Raw genomic sequence first — 20,067 nt, forward strand, 5'->3', positions numbered from 1 at the left:
TGTCTTACTGATTTAGCAGTTTCCAAAGACTAAAGACAAACTACTTCCAAACACCAGTGACTAACTCAACAACAAAAGAATTTTTTACAGAAACCTTGTATTCAACAACAGTTTAAAAAGTATAATGGGGCCATAAAATAAGTTCATTTACTCAAAAACATATTTGAGAGCATAATCCATACCAGGAATACTAAGTAGCATATAATATTTCATATTTTCAGCAAAATGTAGAATGTGGGTATGTGTCATTATTTTAGAAGTTTCTGATTGATTAAAGTCTAATTCAGGGTCACAGTTTCTCCACTTCAAGTTCTTCAAACTTGGATAAATAAGGCTTCCAGAAAGCTAGTTAAGGTTTCCAAACAGGGATGTCAGCCTCTGACATTTTCCTAACAATGTTTTGACTTTTTCCCTTGAATCAAATATGTGGTCATAAAATCAAAGCTCAGAATGAAGCACTGTTTTGGGAAGGTCTGGCAGTGACCAAGGGAATCTGCCTGGAATGTCCACCCTGCAGATGCTTCACTCACAAGTATGTATGGGAAACCTGAGAACAGAAAGCCCATGGGTACAGCACTCTCCACACTAAATCTGTCTGGCTACATTATTCACTTATTCTGTCCAGTTGAATGAATCTCTAGGTAATAAATCAAAGGTGATAATGTGAATGTCAGCACAGGGCTACCACCTATCCGGTTGAACTTAGGCTGTTTCTGGTTAAAGAGAAAAAAAGGTGTTATGAGAAACAAGGGGAATTCTTCTATTCTGACACCTGTGATACAAAAATATTTGAATTCCTAAGATTCTAATAATGGGCATGACTATTCACACAGGATACTATGGACTTAAAATTATAGCAAATTTTTCCACATTTAAAGCACTAAATTATTTTTGTATTTCTCTCATGTAGCCCTCATAGCAATTGTGATTTGAGTGAATTTTATCCAAATGCAAAACTACAGTGAGAAAATCCTACTCTCTGATGATTCCTATCCACCCATTTTCCCCCAAACCTGTCTACTTAAAAATGAAGAAAACAACAGCATGATATGGTAGGTTGTAATAAAAAGACATGTGTTCTGGTTTAGATCTTCAATTCTAAAGCAAATCATAGAACCAATTTGAGTCTTTCTTTCCTAATTCTAAAATACAAAGAGCATAGATGCATCCTTTTCATGCTTCCTAGCTCTAAAATTTCATAATTTTAACCAGAAGACAGATGAAAAGCACTCAGATATTTACAGTGGATTCAAAACCTTTTGGACAGCAAGAAAGAGACACGTAAATTGTTTTCAGAGGGATAGTTTTATTTCAATAGTGTGGAGGGCGTGTCCAGTATTCTGGATCATTACTAAGAGATGATTTAGTCAGTATCTACATGTAGGTGGCAAGGACCCAGTCACTTGAACCATTATTACTGGCCCCCAGGATCCATATTAACAGGAACCTAGAATCCTAGCCAGAGCGTGGGAATCAAATCATGGTACTCTGCCATGGGATGCAGAAATCCTAACCAGCATCTTAACTGTTAGGCTGAACATTTGCCTTTGTTCCGGATTTTAAGAGCAAGGTGATTGGATTTTAAGAGCACGGTTATCTATAGGCAGTTTGATTGTCAACACCTTCAGTCTCTGAAATAGTCTTGAGAGAGATAGTAATTCAGCTCTTCATGACTTGCTTGGTAAATCATTGTTTTATTGGAAGATACTCTAAGTTTCCCCAAATAATGTCTCTCATGAAGATTTCATCTGCTTTCTGGTCAAAGAGTGTTAGCCTAGCAGGCCTGAGACTGCTCTTTGTACAAAGTTCTACTTACAACATTGGCTCTTGGTTGTTGTCTAGGAATTTGGATTTTGGAAGGGTTTCTATCATTTCTAGAACCAGTAAGAATGGCTCACTGTGCCTAAAGTGTGCAAATGCTATGATTTGTGTTGCACACTTTCTTTCCTTGTAGGCACCTGGAATTGTGCTACATGTTGGCCAGAGGATGCCCAAGTGGCAAGCCCCTAGTGAAAACCATGGGCACTGAATATCTAATAAGCTTTCCTGGTAGATAATATTTCAACAAGCTGTCACAACTCAATGTTGAGGGCATTACTTGCATCCTGTGTGACTTCCCTGTGGGAGGATGCTAGGAAACTGCATCTATTTCCTCCAGACTCCACTCCGTATTTTTTTCCCTCTGCTGACTTTGTGCTGTATTCTTACATTGTCACAAAACTTAAGTCATGATTATGACTATAGGCTGAGTCCTATGAATTATACTGACTCTCAGAGGAGTTCTGGAGACCTGCCCACACAGTGTCCTAGCTCATCATGTTAATATTGTCTCCATGAAAAAATTGAAAAAAAAAGAGAAATAATGGCCTTATTGTTTTTGTTGTTGTTACAGCAACCACAAAAAATATAATCACTATCATCACTATCATCTTTTAAGCACTTCCTAAACATAAATTTCATCCCAAACAGTTATTATTTTCTTTCCTTGGTAATAAACATGTAAAAAATATTTTCACCCTAAGTTTTACAAAGAGAAAGTGGACATGCAGGATTAGAATTAGAACTCGAATCTCTCTTAATTTAAAATTCATGTATTTTATTAAAATATTGCATCTATTCCTTCTCCTTATGTAATTGCTATTTAATAAGAATCACCACACTTTTATATCATAGTCTACTTTTTAATATTCAAAGTGAAACAGAACTACTATTCTATTGAAATTCTTAATTTTCTCTACACTAAATGTACACTGACTATTCAATATGATTAGTACAGAAAGAAAGAAATCTCGTTAATGTGTACTTCATGCTCTTCCACAGGAGAGAAAAGACAAACCTAGGCTCTAAAACCTTAGGATTAAATGTAATGCTAAATGTAAAATAATTAGCACATGGCATCAAAGATGTTCAATAGGTCTTAGGCTCCACTTCCTTGTGGGTACGGAATTGTCTAACATTTTGATCGATTACTTAACATCCTTGTTCCCATTCTTATATGATACTGTTTGATTTGCCTACCAAAAGTAGATGAGCACACTACAGTCTTAGCAAATATAACTGAACTAACTCTAGTTGCTACCAGACTGGCACATATTTCAATCTAACATTTATTTGCTGATTTTTGTCATATTCTAGGTATGCATTAGATAACCAAGAAACAAAAGATAAAACCCTCTATTTAGAATTTAGTGTCCCAAGAATAGTCGAAGAAATGTAGGTTAGTACAGGCAGCATAGAGAAGGAAATCTAAATCAATAAGATAAATGGCTATTGGACAGGTTTTAATTCTGGGTATCTGCTGTCATTATGCCTGGTAATACCGATGAGAAAAATAACTGATACTTTACCAATAAAGAACCTCTGGTAATTACACTATGGGGAATAACACTTTTTTTTTGTTAAAAGGATTATGTCCATCAGCTGTTGACTGGGTACAGAAAATGTGGTACATATACAGGATGGAATATCATTCAGCCATAATAAAGAAGGAAATCCTGTCTTTTACCACAAAATGAATACAACTGGAGACTGTTATTCTTAGTGAAATAAGCCAGACCCCAAAAGACAACATGTTTTCTCTGATTTTTTATAGCTTATATAGAATACACAAAAAACCTTAATGAATATGAACCTAAACTGACATCTTATAATTTGATTGTTGTCTCTACCCCTGTGGAATAGTGGTCTATCTGCCTTTCACTTGTAGAAATCTTTGTTTCTAGAAGTACTGAGCCTATGATTACAAAGCAAACTTAAAGCATGTTATCACAAACATTTTTAAAAAATTATATACTGAATCGATCTTCTGTATATAAAGAGAATTGGAAATGAAAAAAAAACCCTGGTGTTAAATTGGAAATGGCATAGAAAATTAATTAATTAAAAAATATTATGTAGGATCTCTGTCTTTAATGTGCTGTACACTGTTATTTAATGCTATAACTAGTACTCCAACAGTATTTTTTTCATTTCGTGTTGCTATATGGGGGCAAACTGTTGAAATCTTTACCTAATATATACTAAACTGATCTTCTGTATATAAAGAGAATTGAAAATGAATCTTGATGCGAATGGAAGGGGAGAGGGAGTGGGAAAGGGGAGGGTTGCGGGTGGGAGGGAAGTTATGGGAGGGGGGAAGCCATTGTAACCCATAAGCTGTACTTTGGAAATTTGTATTCATTAAATAAAAGTTAAAAAAAAAAGTAAAGAGAGGGAGGGAGGAAAGTACTAGTGCATTATTAGAATCATTATCTATAAAAACTCACAAAATTCATGTTTTATATATTAACAAATAAAAAAGTAAAAAAAAAAATTACTTAAAAAATCAATGTAACTGATTGAACTTCAATTGGCATGTATCTCATTAAAAAAGATATTACCCTGAACTGCTTCTTGAAATATAGAGTTATAACCCATGTAGATAACTACTAACAATTTTTTCTCATATTTTTAAAAAAAGGGAATAAGCTTAAGAATGAAATTTTCTATTATTAGTACAGAGAAGCTTTCCCTTGACACATTCTCCACAGAAGTTTTATGGAATTTGGCATGCTATAGATGTCTAAAATATCTCTGATGGTTTGAAATAATAACCGTGTAATTTAAAAATTATGCTGTAAGAATGTATTTCATTACATTATTTCCCCTGGCCATGATGTTTCCTAGTAAACGGACGTTCTTGAAATGGCTTATTCCTTTCTCCTCCCTATCAATTCTTTACTGTAACTCTGTGAAGTCTGATGCACAATTCCTAATGAGGACAATCAATCTCAGTTGTTAAGGGCAAAATCAAGTCTTAATTTTTTTAGGCATCCTTCTTGGTTATGTTTAATATTCCTAAGTTCTCACTGTTCTGATCCTATTTATCATATTGTTTTGGTTACTAACAATAAACCATTTACTTTTAACCTGTTTCCTCTTTAACAAATTTATTTATCATATTGTTTTGGTTCCTAACAATAAGCCATTTACTTTTAACCTGTTTCTTCAACAAGATGACTTCAAAAAGTTGGTGGAATATGGAATAAAAATAAACCCATGTATATGAAATGTTTTCAAATATTCATTGAAAGAATTGACTAAAAATATGCATAAATTTCAGGCATGCAAAGCCAAGACACTATGGCAAAATATGACCTACATGAAAGATTACTCTATCTCTTAAATATCCTTTTTGCCATTGTAGTACCTTAAAGTCCTTGGCTTTCATCTTTCTCTAATATTACTGCAATAACCTCATTACTAGTCTCCTTTCATCTCCAATTCAACTATTCAACTTCTACCTTGTAGTCAGCATAATATTTCTAATGGCTAATATGATTATTGCAATGCATTACTCAAATCCTTATGGTGATGCAGATGTCAACAAACCTAAGTAATCTAAGTACAGCACATAGACATGAGTAGTCCACAGTACTTGATAATCATAATAAATGAATGTGACGAGTTTATTTTTATCATTATTTTAGAGAGTATGCTTTCTGCTCATAAAAAGTTTACTCTAGGGGCAGCATTCTGGCATAGTAGGCTAAGCCTCTGCTTGTGGTGTGGTCATCCCAAATGGGCGTTGGTTCATGTCCCAGCTGCTCCTCTTCCAATCTAGCTCTCTGCTATGGCCTGGGAGGCAGTGCAAGGTGGCCCAAGTGCTTGAGCCCCTGCACCCATGTAGGAGACCCAGAAGAAGCTCCTGACTCCTTGTTTTGGATCGACTCAGGTCTGGCAGCCAGCAGATGGAACCAGTGGATGGAAGACCTTCCTCTCTGTATCTCCATCTCTCTGTGTTATTCTACTTCTCAAATAAATAAATAAATAAATAAAATCTTTGAGAAAAGTTAACTCTAAAATACATAAAAAATAAGTAAACTAGTATGTTATGTTACACTGGAAGCAGCCTTATACTTCTCAGGTTTAATAAATCTCTTGATTAAATGAAGAACTCATGTTGAGTGACTGGCCTACACCATCTAGGTTTGTGTAAGTATACTCTATGACATTTTTACAGTGATAAAATCACCTGATGATGCATTTATCAGAATGTACCTCTGTTGTTAAGTGACACTCCACTGCATATGCTACCTGGCTCTTTACAGAAAAAGTTGCTGGCTACTGTTCAGTAGAGTTTGTGAACTTTCAGTTTCAAAAGACAGTACATTGGTTAGGTAGGTCAGTTTTTTGAAAAGAAGGACCATAAAGGCTTTTCACTAGTCTTACTCTCAGATTACAATATTGCCATCATTTTCTCTAAAAATGGTAGTGTCAACAAATGATCCATGGCTCCTAACATCAATTTTATCAGTGTATCCTATTATTGATATAAACAAGCAATATATTCTTCATTTATTTAGTGTGAGCATGAAATAATTAGACATTTTTGCTATTTTTAATTCATGTGTAAACACACAAATAAAAATACTATAGTACATAACTAACAAATGCAAACTTCAAATTCCACATAAACACAGTTTCAGGGGAAGTTCCTTAGCGTACCTTTCCAAACAAAATACCACCCTGGATCCATTCAATACAGAAACTTAGAGCTGGCATATTCTTAAAAACTGTGGTTAGCTTTTTGTAATATTCCTACCCAACAGAATGAAAGTATGTTCTTAGCCAAACAAAGCTAGAGTTTCTCTCTTAATACACATGTTCTATGATAGTTGCCAGAATAAATTTCACTTCTTTCTTTTTCAGAGTATTTAATAAAACAGGACTAATGCTTTGGTAAAATTATATGCTTAATTGTTTTCTAATATTCTGGATCATAAGGATCAAAGTTTACTTGACTATGTATCTAGCATTCGGTAAGTGTTCAATAAGTGTCTTTTGAATTAAGGAATAAATTAATGGAAAAAATTTTTTTACCTGTGGCTTTAGTTTTGGTGATAAAAACACAATCTACTTTCAAAACACAGAAATATGTGATACATATACTTGTGGACAAGGAATTTAACTCATATCATAGAATAATTATCTTTAAACCTATTTGCATTCTAAATCTCAACATCCCATATTACAAATACAAAATGATTTTGAATGTGATTTTAAAAAGTAATCCATAGGAGTAAGCCCTTAAAACCCAAAAAGGTTAAAAAATTATTTATTTCAATTTTAAAGCATGTAATGCAATTAAGTTTATAGTTCCTTTAGTCAGAAAGTTAAGCTTATTGATCCTACAGTGCATAAAGTAAGCATGCTACATTTTCCTATCTGAAAGACTGATGTGACTGGAAGTATAAATTTCCATTTTAATATTTCTTTTATTTCATTTTGATTCTTTTGAAGAAATGGCTTATTGGTATTCAAATTTGGGCAATTTGAAAAATGTTATTTTTACATTTTACATTTTACTGATAAGTAAAATTGTATGTATTTCTCATGTACAACGTGATACTTTAAAATACATGTAACATTGTAGAATGGTTAAATCTAATTCATGTGCGTTAATATAGATAGTCTTCTTTTTTGTGATGAGAACACTTACTAAAAAGTGTCAGCATTTTTTAGCATATAAAATCATTAACCATAGGTCACCATGCTGATCTCCTGATCTCATTCCTCTTATCCAACTGTAATTTTGTATCTTTTGACCAGCATCTCCCAAACATCTTCCAACTCAGCATCTGGTAACTTCTAATCCACTCTACTTTTCTATAGCAACATTTTAGATCCATATGACTGATATCATGTGCTTTTTTCTGTGCCTGGCCTTATTTCACTTAACATGATGTCTCCCAGGGCTACGTATGTTTGTTTCAAATGATGGGCTTTTATTCTTTTTATGACTGAATAGTATCCCATTGTATATATACCAGGAGGTTGCAAAATTTTCATGGAAAACGTGTATTATGAAAAAACCATGCATGCATTTCAATGAACCTTTTTTGGCAGCAAACTAAACTTATTTTTTAAATTCAATTTTTCCATGAAATTTTTGATGTCCACTCAAATACTACGGCTGTAAAATCCATTCATTCACTGACAGATATTTCAGCTGATTTTGTATCTTGGCTATTGTGACTAGTTCTATAATGACCATGGGAAGGTACATAACTAACTCTTCTACACTAATTTAATTTCCTGCCTCTCAAATAAATAAATAAAATCTTTTAAAAAAAACTTTCTTTCTGTTTCTGTTACAATTTTCTACAGTTTTCACTTTCCCATACTCTTTAATATTAATAGTTATAGAAAAAATGATTACAATATTACATCTAGTGTACTACTGCCAGTTTTCTAGTAATTTGCTTTGCTTTTTACAAAGAGATGTCACAAATGTCAAGAAAAGGTGTAACAGACTAAGTAAACGAAAAAATGCTATTCTTCTATAATTACTTCAACTTCATATAGAAATCTGCCAACTTCATTTTCTTAGAAAAATTTCTTTTCATCTGTGATGAAACTATTGGCATCTCACTTATGAACAGTTCCCCATGGAAATTTGTGCAGCTGGCTTTTAGAGAATGGGAGGGACTGTCACTTCTTAATTTACTTAATTTACTTCCCTCCAATTTACCTGGAATTCTAATATCACATATCCTCTCTGTGAATATCCACCAATATGTCCACACAAGTTTTACAACTTCCTTTTTGATGTCACTTATTTACACTCCTTTTCTAATTTTCTACATCTTCATAAACAGAAATAATGTAATTAAATTAATTCATTATGGCTTACTAAACAGAAAAGATTTATCTTTATTTATTTGAAAGACAGAGTTACAGAGAGAGGTAGGGACAGAGAGAGAGAGGTCTTCCATCTGCTGGTTCACTTCTCAAATGACTGCAACAGCCAGAGCTAAGCCAATCTGAAGTCAGGAGACGGGAGTCTATTCTGAGTCTTCCACGTGAGTGCAGCGGCTCAAGGACTTGGGCCATCTTCTATTGCTTTCCCAGGCTATAGCAGAGAGCTGGATCAGAAGTGGAGCAGCCAGGACTAGAACTAGCGCATATATGGGATGGCGGCACTTTAGGCCAGGGCTTTAACCTGCTGAGCCACAGCACGGGCCCCTATACATTTCAAAAGTGATAAATAAACAGAATCCCCAGACATAATAATTTTAACATCTCGTGGCTTTTGAGAATCATTTCTCAAACCATAAGATAGTACTTGTAGCTCCATGATGTCAAACTTCATCCCATAAAAACAGGACCACAAAGTCATAGGTGGATAATGGCAAACTGCTGAACAATGTACAATGGTGGTCCTGTAAGTTTTTATCACCTACTGACATCATAGCCATCTTAGTTTATACAAGTATGCTTTATGATGTCCACACAATGGAATTGCCGAACAACAATACCTTTGTTAAGTGATGAATGATTGTATGTAACTATTAGAAAGACAATCGGGATTCTTCAATTAATTGATAAGGGGAAGCAAGATGTTAGGGAGAAGTTAGAAAAACCTCCTTTTCTGTCCTGGCTCTGCTGCTACCCTATATGACCTTGAGCAACTTTCTTAACTTCTCTGTAACAAACATTTCCTTTGTATAAAATAAAAAATAACTTATTTTTTCATGGCATTGATGAGGACTAAATGATATGACATGCAAATTATCTCAGTTTTTCAAGAAATGGCAGCATTTTCTTTTTTTATCATTTCAGATAAATATCCTTCTGATAACAGATTATTATCTGGACAAATATTTTGTAGAACTTTCTATTTCCTGAGAGAAAGTATCATTCCCTATCTAATAAAGAGTATACACTGCGCTCAGCATTGTATTCAGTGCTAGCATTCCTTATGAGCACTGGTTTGAGATCTAGTTGCTCCACTTCTGGTCCAGCTCCCTGCTAATGTGCCTGAAAAAGCAGCAGAAGATAGCCCAATGTGCCTGGGAAAGCAGAAGATGTCCCCTGCTACTCACTGGGAGACCTGTAAGAGGCTCCTGGCTCCTCCTGGCTTTGGTCTAGCCCAACTTCAACACTGGGGCCTTTTGGGGGGTAAATTAGTGGATGGAAAATCTCTATCTCTCTCTCTCTAATTCTGCCTTTCAAAAAAATAAAAAAAAACCTTTTTCATAAAAAGAAAGTATACACTAAATTTGCAGCTGTTATACAGATATGTGTTGCTTAAAAACAGGAGGAGATAGATAATTTCTTTTAGAAGAAGGTACTGCGATGACAGAGGCAGCTGGACAAGTTTTATTTTATTTCTTTCTGTTTGGCTAATCAGTACCACCAGCTTCTGGATTTTTCACTCAAGGAAATATGATTTCTTATGTTTTAGGTCAACCTCTCTAAAGCTAGCATTCTCTTTTTAATAGAAGGAGAAAATGGAACTCATTAAATAAAACAAAATCAACTTGTATGAAGCTAATTTCATGCTAATGCTATCAGACAGTAGGAAACTAACCACTATATCAAATGAGGTTTTGTGCTGAGTACTTCAAAAATATTTTTTCCATCTCTTTCAGAATCTTTCTTTTTTCCATTATAAATACATCAAATTATGTTTCCATATTTCTCAGAAACTAATAAAATTTGACAATTTTAAAATTAAATTGCCAGTTTGGCTTAGGCTATTATGCAGTAAAATTTTATTTTCCCTTCAAAAAAAATCTTCTCAACCATTAATTTAAATATTCCTTACTGCTAATTCCCAAGGATGCACTTCAATTTCTATTTAAAGACAGGACAAATTGATGGTTACTTGATGTAGAAAAGACAGCCTTGGAACTAGAAAATGTGGATTTGAAAACCAGAACTGCTGCCTACCAGCTGTATGAAGCTGGACACACTCCATAACATTAATACATTTCAGTTTCCTCATTCATAAAACAGCAATAATATGACTTATTTTTCAAAGTGTTGTCTTAAGATTGAGATAATAATTCTTTAATAAATAGAATCAATTTTTTAAATGTCCTCCTTTGATGACTACTATTTGGTTTTGAATGAATTGATTACGATCTTACTTGCAATCAGCCATTAGAAGGTCTGTGATTTTAAAAGTGTATAATGAAAAGTACAGCACATAATTTTGAGGACTGTCCATGGCCTTTCCTCTTTCTCTTCCTTTTTAATTTTCAGACATTTACTATACACTAGGACACCAGAGGGGAGGCAGAAAAACAGAGGACATAGTAGACTGCTCATGGAATCATGCTAAATTGATAGGTTAATGAATGAATGAGGTGAAATCAAATCAGTTGGGTTATATTTTAAAAGACAAATCATTGTGGCAGAGCATAGAAGGATCAAGTATATCTTTAAGTGGGCAGAAATGTGACCCATGAAACAATGTAATCAAGGGTATTCTATCCACATTTTAGATTTAAAGTAACAGACCAGGAAGGATCATGGGAATCACTACGGATTATTTTCCAAAGAAATCGTTATTTTTATTATAAAGAAAGGCTTGCATACTTTTGAATATCATAATTAACAAAACACAGGAGAAATCATTACCTCAGTCTGGAGAAACTATGAAGTGTTGCTCTTAAAACACTTAATCTACTTGTGCTTGCTCCAATTTCAGAAAGATATAATCATACAAGGAAAGGCCAGAAAAAGAAGTCAAACTGGAAGGTGAGAGGAAATTACAAACATTCAAATTCATAGAAAATAATCACAAGTTCTTAGATTGGAATTATCCTTTGACATCATATATACCAATTTCTTATTTATGATAAGTCATAAATAATTTTGTTATCAAAGACCTATTGTATGCTAGGGACTAATAGAATCCTTCCCTGTTTTGCAGCCTACATCCAATCTGTCACCTCAAACATACATCAAATACATCCACTTTACTGTCACTGTACTCATTCTGGTATAAGTCATTTCTCATTTAGATGATTGCAATAGCATTACGGGGGCTTATCCTCTTCTTTCAGCTGCTCACCATCCTCCAACTTCCAAATCCACTGCAACGAGAGTGATCTTAAAACCTAGATTAAATGATGACACTGGCTTACTTAGAATCTTTCAGCATTTTTTCATTGATCCTAAGGTCAAGTTCAAAGTGATCAATATAGCCATGCATGGTTGGCTCCTGCTCCCTTCGCTGCTTTCTTCTCATGTGGCTTTTCTCTTTGCTCACCAAGGCCTCTCAACATGGGCTTTCTTTCAGTTACCAAAGAAATCTAAATACTTTCCTACTTAGGACTTTCACATCTAACAAGCACCATAGCACCAGCACAACAAGGAACATTTATCAAGTGTTTACTAAGTGACTAACATTGTGTTAAGTGCCTTATGTGTATTAAGCTTAATTCCCACAAGAAACACTATATGAGGTAGTTATTTTAATCTTTTTAATGATGAGAACAGACACAGAGAAAGTAAACAATTTCTCAAAAGCTAAGTAAATGACAGGGTGAGAACTATGTTATATTGTATATTTTCCCCCTTCCCTGGATAATTGATATCATTCTTTATTATTATAGCTCACATGTCATTTTCTCAAAACAGTGTTCGTTCAACACATGATCTAAATTTGACACCCTTGTCACATTTATAGTTCCTTATATTATTTGTGCAATATATTACAGTTTTAATTACATATTTCTTTATATTACTATTCAATGTCTCAAATCTGCATTAGATAAAGAATGGGATAATATGTTCAAAAATGTTCCTGGTATAATCAATAAGTATCTGGTGAATATATGTAATAACAAGAGCTAAATATATCTATGGAAGAAGTCTGTTTGAATGTTAGAAATACCATTAAAATATTCTTCCTATATTAAATCAAAAACTGTTCATTTATGCTGTGTATCTACTGATCTTAATTCCAGCCTCTTAACCCATATTGAAAAAGTATTTTATTTTCTTCTTTATAGCTCTTCAAATATGTTAAGCCTCGACAGTTTAAGACAGGACTGGTAATTATGGAGGAATACTTTTAGCTATATTCTAAATATGGGACGCCAGAATAAGGGAAATGGGAAGACATCTTTTGAAATTTTACAGCATGTTTACAAAGATTCACTATATACAGTACATGATTATAAGAGCTCTATGAACATGAAATATGATAGGATTTCTGTGCATAGCATGCTCTATCACAAAATGGATTCTAATTGATACAAGAAAGAAACAGCCTGGAAAAGATTCAGTTAAAGGCATTTAAATGATTGTACACCAGGAACAGGTAATACTAACTACTATAATTAAGTTGAGCTATCTCAAAATTATAATACTATCATGAATTGCAACCACATCTTCTCATATGTCTCTACATAATAGAACAGTGGATTAGGTGAACTATATTTATAATAACTGGGAGTTAACATGACAAATAAAAGTTAGGAATCACTGAGAGCCAAAAATATTAAGTATTTTATATTTTCATATTAACTTAGTAGTCAATAATTGTTTAAAAAGAATTTATCTCCCACCCTAAGAGAAAAGTGGGTGTTCATCTAAAATCACATATCCCCATAATGGGATAATGCAGAGATTTGGATTGTTGAGTTTGGAGCTCTAGGTTAAAATCTTAGTTCATCAATTTATTAGCTATGGAACTTTGAACTACTTAGTCTGCTCCAGTTTCCTAACTTTAAAAATTGGAATCAACAAAAATATATCTCTTAAACCCATTTTTGACTTAAACTAAAAACCATGATGTGGAACATCTCTTAGTATTATACCTGGCACATACCAAATAATCAATAAATGTTATTTTCCCCCTGGTGACAAGAATCTAGTATCTGCCAAGGCAGTTCATTTCATTTTTGGAGAGCACTGGCAACGGGTTCTTACATAAGTGGAATTAGTCCAGCACTCTTAAGTAAACAATATTTAAGTGTTTAATATATAAGATGCCAATTTTAAGAAAAGATATTCATTATTCTTCATTGGTATTTTAATTTTGGATACCAGTTGGACTTGGTCTTTCTTAAGAAATTTGCCACTTAGAAATGGTAGAATTTAATTTCCTTGAGTAATCTTAGAGAAATGTAAATTAAAATCACATTTGATGAGAGGCTGTGAATAATTAAAAAAAACATTTCATTAAAACTTTTATCAGCAAAAACAAGAACAAAAAGTTTACTTTCTAGTGCTTTAAGATTAACTGGGTGTGGTGATGATATTGAAGACTAAAACAGAAGTTTCCAAGAGAGTGTAATAGAGACAGAGCTGACTGCTCTAGGCTAGGGTAAAATAGTTAAAAAAAAAAAAAAGTAGAGAAAATGCATTCTCAGGGGAGAGTAGAGGGAAAACCACAGTGGAGATTCTGTAGAAGGAGGGGAGACACTGTGGACCTGTGTGGAAGGTGCAGACATGCAGCAACAGCATGGGCACGACACAAGACCCCAGCAGCTGAGAGCCAGAGAAAGTGACAACTTTGAAAAGTGATCCCTGTTAAATCTAAGAGTGGAAAAAGAGAGGGAGGAGATGAACAATTTGGGACATGCTCAATCGGACTTGCCCCAAATGGTGGAGTTAGAAATGTGCCAGGGGATTCCAACACAATCCCATCAAGATGGCATGTACCAATGCCATCGCACTAGTCCAAGTGATCAATTTCAGCTCACAATTGATAGCTCTGATAGGTCTAAGAGTCAAAGAGATCACACAAACAAGACAAGTATCTGCTAATACTAACTGATAGAATCAAAAAGGGAGAGAAAGATCCAACATGGGAAGTGGGATACACAGCAGACTCATAGGATGGCAGATGTCCTAAACAACACTCTGGCCTCAGAATCAGCCCTCAAGGCATTCGGATCTGGCTGAAGAGCCCATGAGAGTATAGCAGGCATGGAAAGCCAAGATATCATGGAAAAAAAAAAAGACCTAAATGAATGATCTCTGTGAGTGAGATCCCAGTGGAAAGAACGGGGCCATCAAAGAAGGAGGTACCCTTCTCCGAAGGGAGGAGAGAACTTCCACTTTGACTATGACCCTATCGGAATAAGATCAAAGTCAGCGAACTCTAAAGGCTTCCATAGCCCTGGCAACTCATGACTAGAGCCTAGGGAGATTACTGACGCCATGAACAGGAGTGTCAAATTGTTAAATCAGCAACAGGAGTCACTGTGTGCTTACACCCCATGTGGGATCTGTCCCTAATGTGTCGTCTAAAGCGAAGTGATGCTATAACTAGTACTGAAACAGTATTTTTATACTTTGCGTTTCTGTGTGGGCACAAACTGATGAGGTCTTTACTAATTATATACTGAAGTGATCTTCTGTATATAGAGAATTGGAAATGAAAAAAAAAAACAACCTGGTGTTAAAATGGAAATGGCATAGAAAATTAATTAATTTGAAAAAAAAATTATGTAGGATCTCTGTCTTTAATGTGCTGTACATTGCTATTTAATGCTATAATTTGTAATCCAATGGTAGTTTTTTCACTTTATGTTGCTATATGGGCAAAATATTGAAATCTTTACCTAATATATACTAAACTGATCTTCTGTATACAAAGAGAATTGAAAATGAATCTTTACATGAATGGAAGGGGAAAGGGAGCGGGAAAGGGGAGGGTTGCGGGCGGGAGGGAAGTTATGGACGGGGGGAAGCCATTGTAACCCATAAGCTATACTTTGGAAATTTATATTCATTAAATAAAAGTTTAATAAAAAAAAAAAAGAAAGTGACAACTTTGGAGAGCAAAGTGAGACCAGACTGTCATGGCCTGTGCTACTGGTGATACAGCTGCAGGGAGAGCCTAGTGGACTTCATTGTCTTTGAATCCAGGCCAGAGCCCTGAGAGGAACAGGGTGCCTGCTTACCTAGAGAAAAAAAGTGGGAACATTTCTTTCTCCTCATCTCCCAACAACAGTGCCTGGCTATTGGCTGAGAGGGAAGGTATCATTTTGAACATAAGTGGCAGCTCTGTGTGCACATCTAGCAATTGGTGGAGAAAGACAACATCTTGTCAGTAGAGGTACCTGCAGGAGCTCGGTGCATGCACCCAGCAACAGTTGGGGAGAAGCAGCCATTCTGACATAGGACTGGCTATAGAGACTCTTGCATATGCCTAGCAACCAGAAGAGAGAAGGAAGGATTGTGAAATGAGTAGGGCTGTTCCAGTGGCTATTGTGTATGCAAGTAACCCAGGGAATTTACCAGAGGGGAAAATCTGCATTCTCCACTGACTTTAAGTCTGGCTGGGAAGATTGACATGGTGTTGGGCACCTAAAGAAAGCTGGCTCTGGGAATTTCTCAGCCTCTGTGTGGATGAGACAGGCTAGCAGAGAGGAGTGGATCCTCAGTATGTTATGGCTGTGGGATCCCTGTGTGCTGAGACTGTGGGAACTCTGTGACTGCATGAGAGGGTGCAAGGCGTAGCTGGGTCTTAGCAATCACTGTGTGTGGCTGAGATCCCCCCTTATTGCCTGATGTGGGTCACTGAAGCAGGATCCATCTCATACTGAGGAGCACAAAGATCCTTTGTGCACTCATGTGGAATTGTGGATGAGTATTGCACCTACTGAGGCATTGATCAGCTTAAAAGAGAGGATATAAGGGAGTGATTACATAAATAGGGGGGACCATACTCTCCCTTCCGTTAACAAGGGGGAGATCTACCACGCCAAACTTGAGTGTCAGCTGGATACTTGCTCAACTGTAGAGCACTGGCCAGAGCTCTGTGGCCACATCCAGCACACACCTCTGGGTATTCACTTAAAGAGCCAATATTCCAATAAGTTACAGAGGCATAGTTCAAAGATAAAAGTCATCAAAGGAAAAAAAAACAGCAAGCATCTCCACAAATGACTGAAAATGAATGTAGAAATTCAAGAAACAAGAATAAGGAAGACAACATGATCCTCCCAAAAGAATACAACAGCACTTCAATATTAGAATGTGGAGATGAAGAAACTGATATAATGCTTGAAATGGAATTGAAAAGATTACTCACAGGATTACACAGAGCATGTGCTAGCCCATAAAGGACATCTCAGAAAATTAAAAAAAAATTGTAATGATACCAAGAAACTTCTCTGACCACAAGGGAATGGAGCTGGAAATTAATAACTCAAGAATCTCTAGAATATATGCAAACACAAGGGGACTGAACAACATGCAACTGAATAAACAATGGGTCATAGAAGAAATAAAAAAATTAAAAATTTCTAGAAATGAATGAAAATGCCAATGCAACATATCAAAATATATGGGATACAGCAAAAGCAATGACAAGAATTGGAAAGGTACCAATAAATGAGCTATCAACGTATTTCAAGGACCTAAAACAACAACATCAAATCAAACTCAACATTAGTAGGAGGAAAGAAATAATTAAAATTAGAGAAGAAATACACAAATTTGAAACAAAAATAAAAAAAGATCAGTGAAATGAAGAGCTGAGTTTTTGAAAAAATAAGCAATATTGATATACCATTGGCCTAATATCCAAAAAAGGGAGAAGACCTAAATCAATAAAATTAGAAATGAAAAAGGAAGCATAACAATAGATACCACAGAAATAAAAAGAAGCACCAGGAATTACTACAAAGAGCTGTATGTCAACAAACTTGGAAACCTAAAAGAAATTGATAGATTCCTAGACACATACAACCTACTTAAATTCAGCCAGGAAGACATAGAAAACCTCAACAGGCTAATGAGAATAATGGTGATTGATTGTTAGGTGACCCTCCTAACAAAGAAAAGCCCAGGACTGGATGGCTTCATTGCTGAATTCTATCAGACATTCAAAGAAGAACTAATTCTAATTCCTCTCAAGTTATTCAAAACAATTGAAAGGGAGAGAATCCTTCCAAACTGCTTTTATGGGTCCAGCATCACCTTAATTCCTAAACCAGACAAAAATGCAACAGAGAAAGTGATCTATAGACTGATATCCCTGATGAAAATAGATGCAAAAATCCTCAATAAACTGATTTCAACAACACATCAGAAAGTTCATTCACTCGGACCAAGTAGGATTTATACCTGGTATGCAGGGATGGTTCAATATTCACAAATCAATAAATGTTATATGTCACATTTACAAACTAAAGAACAGAAACCATATGGTTATCTCAATAGATGCAGAAAAAGCATTTGATAAAATACAACATCTTTTATGATGAAAACCTTAAGCAAATTGGGTATATAAGGAAATTTCCTCAACAGAATTAAGGCAATTTATGTTAAATCCACAGCTAGTATCTTGCTGAATGGTGAAAAGCTGGAAGCATTCCCATTAAGATCTAGAACCAGATAAGGATGCCCACTCTCACTAGCACTATTGAATGCAGTCCTGAAAGTTTGAGCCAGACCCATCTGGCAATAAAGAGAAATCAAAGGGATATGAATTGGAAAGGAGGAAATTAAACTATCTGTATTCTCAGATGACATGATTCTACATACGGGGGAATCAAAAGACTCCACTAAGAGCCAACTGGAACTCATGAGAAAGTTTGGTAATGTGGCTGGATATAATATTAATACACAAAAAAGCTTTAGTATACACAGACAATGCCATGGCTGAGGAGGAACTTCTAAGATCTATCTAAATCGCAGAAGCTACAAATAATTGGACACTTTGGAATAAATTTAAACAAGGGTGTCAAAGATCTCTATGATGAAAATTAGAAAACATTAAAGAGAGAAATAAGAGAAGAAACAAAAAAAAAGGAAAAATCTTCCTTGTTCATGGATTGGAAGAATTAATATCAAAATTTCCATACTACCAAAAGCAATTTGCAGATTCAATATGATCCCAATCAAAATACCGTCAACATTCTTTTCAGATCTAGAAAAAGCAATGCTAAAATTCATATGGAAACACAAGAGATCCAGAATAGATAAAGCAATCTTATACAACAAAAACAAAGCTGGAAGCATTACAATACCACATTTCTAGACATACTACAGGGTTAAAATCAAAACAGCCTGATACTGGAAAAAAAATAGATGTGTAGACCAATGGAACAGAATAAAATATCCAGAAATCAATCCAGGCATCTACAACCAACTCATCTTTGACAAAAGGAGCTAAAATCAATCCCTGGAGACAGTCTTTTCACAGACAGTGCTTGTAAAACTGGATCTCCTCATGAAGAAGTGTGAAGCAAGACACCTACCTTACACCTTGCATAAAAAGCCATTCCAAATAGATCAAGGACTTAAATCTACCTCTTGATATCATCAAATTACTAGAGACAGTTGGGGAAATTCTGCAAGACATTGGCATAGAAGCATAGGCAATCAAAGCTACTACACAATGGTAAAAATATAAAATCCTGTTGTTATGTTTCCTTTTTCATCTCTGATTTTATTGATTTGGGTCTTTTCTTTTTTTAGTTAGTTGGGCCAATGGGGTGTCAATTTTGTTTATTTTTCAAAAAACCAGCTCCTCGTTTGATTGATTTTTTGTATTTTTTTTTGATTCAATCTTGTTGATTTCTTCTCTGATTTTAATTATTTCTCTTCTATTATATTTGGGTTTGGTTTGCTGCAGATTTTCTAGATCCTTGAGATGCACTGAAAGCTCATTTATTTGGTGCCTTTCCAATTTCTTGATGTAGGCACCTATTGTTATAAACTTTCCTCTTAACACTGCTGTTGCTGTATCCTATAAGTTTTGGTATGTTGTGCTGTTATCCTCATTTACTTCCAGAAAATTTTTGATTTCTCTTTTGATTTCTTCAATGACCCATTGTTCATTCAGGAGAATGTTGTTCAGTCTCCATGTGTTTGCATATGCTCTAGGGATTCCTGAGTTGCTAATTTCCATCTTCATTCCTCTATGGTCTGAGAAGCTGCATGGTATGATTCTAATTCTTTTGAATTTGCTAAGACTTGCTTTATGGCCTAGTATGTGGTCAATCCTAGAGTAGGTTCCATGTACTGCTGAGAAAAGCCCAGGACCAGATGGAGTCACTGCTGAATTCTACCAGATATTTAAAAAAGAACTAACTCCAATTCTTCTCAAACTATTCAAAACAATCGAAAAAGAGGGAATCCTCCCAAATTCTTTCTATGAAGCCAGCATCACCTTAATTCCTAAGCCGGAAAAAGATGCAGCATTGAAAGAGAATTACAGACCAATATCCCTGATGAACATAGATGCAAAAATACTCAATAAAATTCTGACCAATAGAATGCAACAACACATCAGAAAGATCATCCACCCAGACCAAGTGGGATTTA

At 35.0% G+C, this 20,067-nt stretch overlaps 1 protein-coding gene across 6 annotated transcripts in view; it reads right to left on the reverse strand.

Moving 5' to 3' along the window:
* Positions 1-20,067, reverse strand: part of COL24A1 (collagen type XXIV alpha 1 chain) — a 421,092-nt gene that overhangs the window by 178,914 nt on the left and 222,111 nt on the right. The gene's annotated exons all lie outside the window — the stretch shown is intronic.

Source organism: Lepus europaeus, chromosome 5 (assembly GCF_033115175.1).
Source record: "Lepus europaeus isolate LE1 chromosome 5, mLepTim1.pri, whole genome shotgun sequence".
In the NCBI taxonomy this organism is placed as follows: domain Eukaryota; kingdom Metazoa; phylum Chordata; class Mammalia; order Lagomorpha; family Leporidae; genus Lepus; species Lepus europaeus.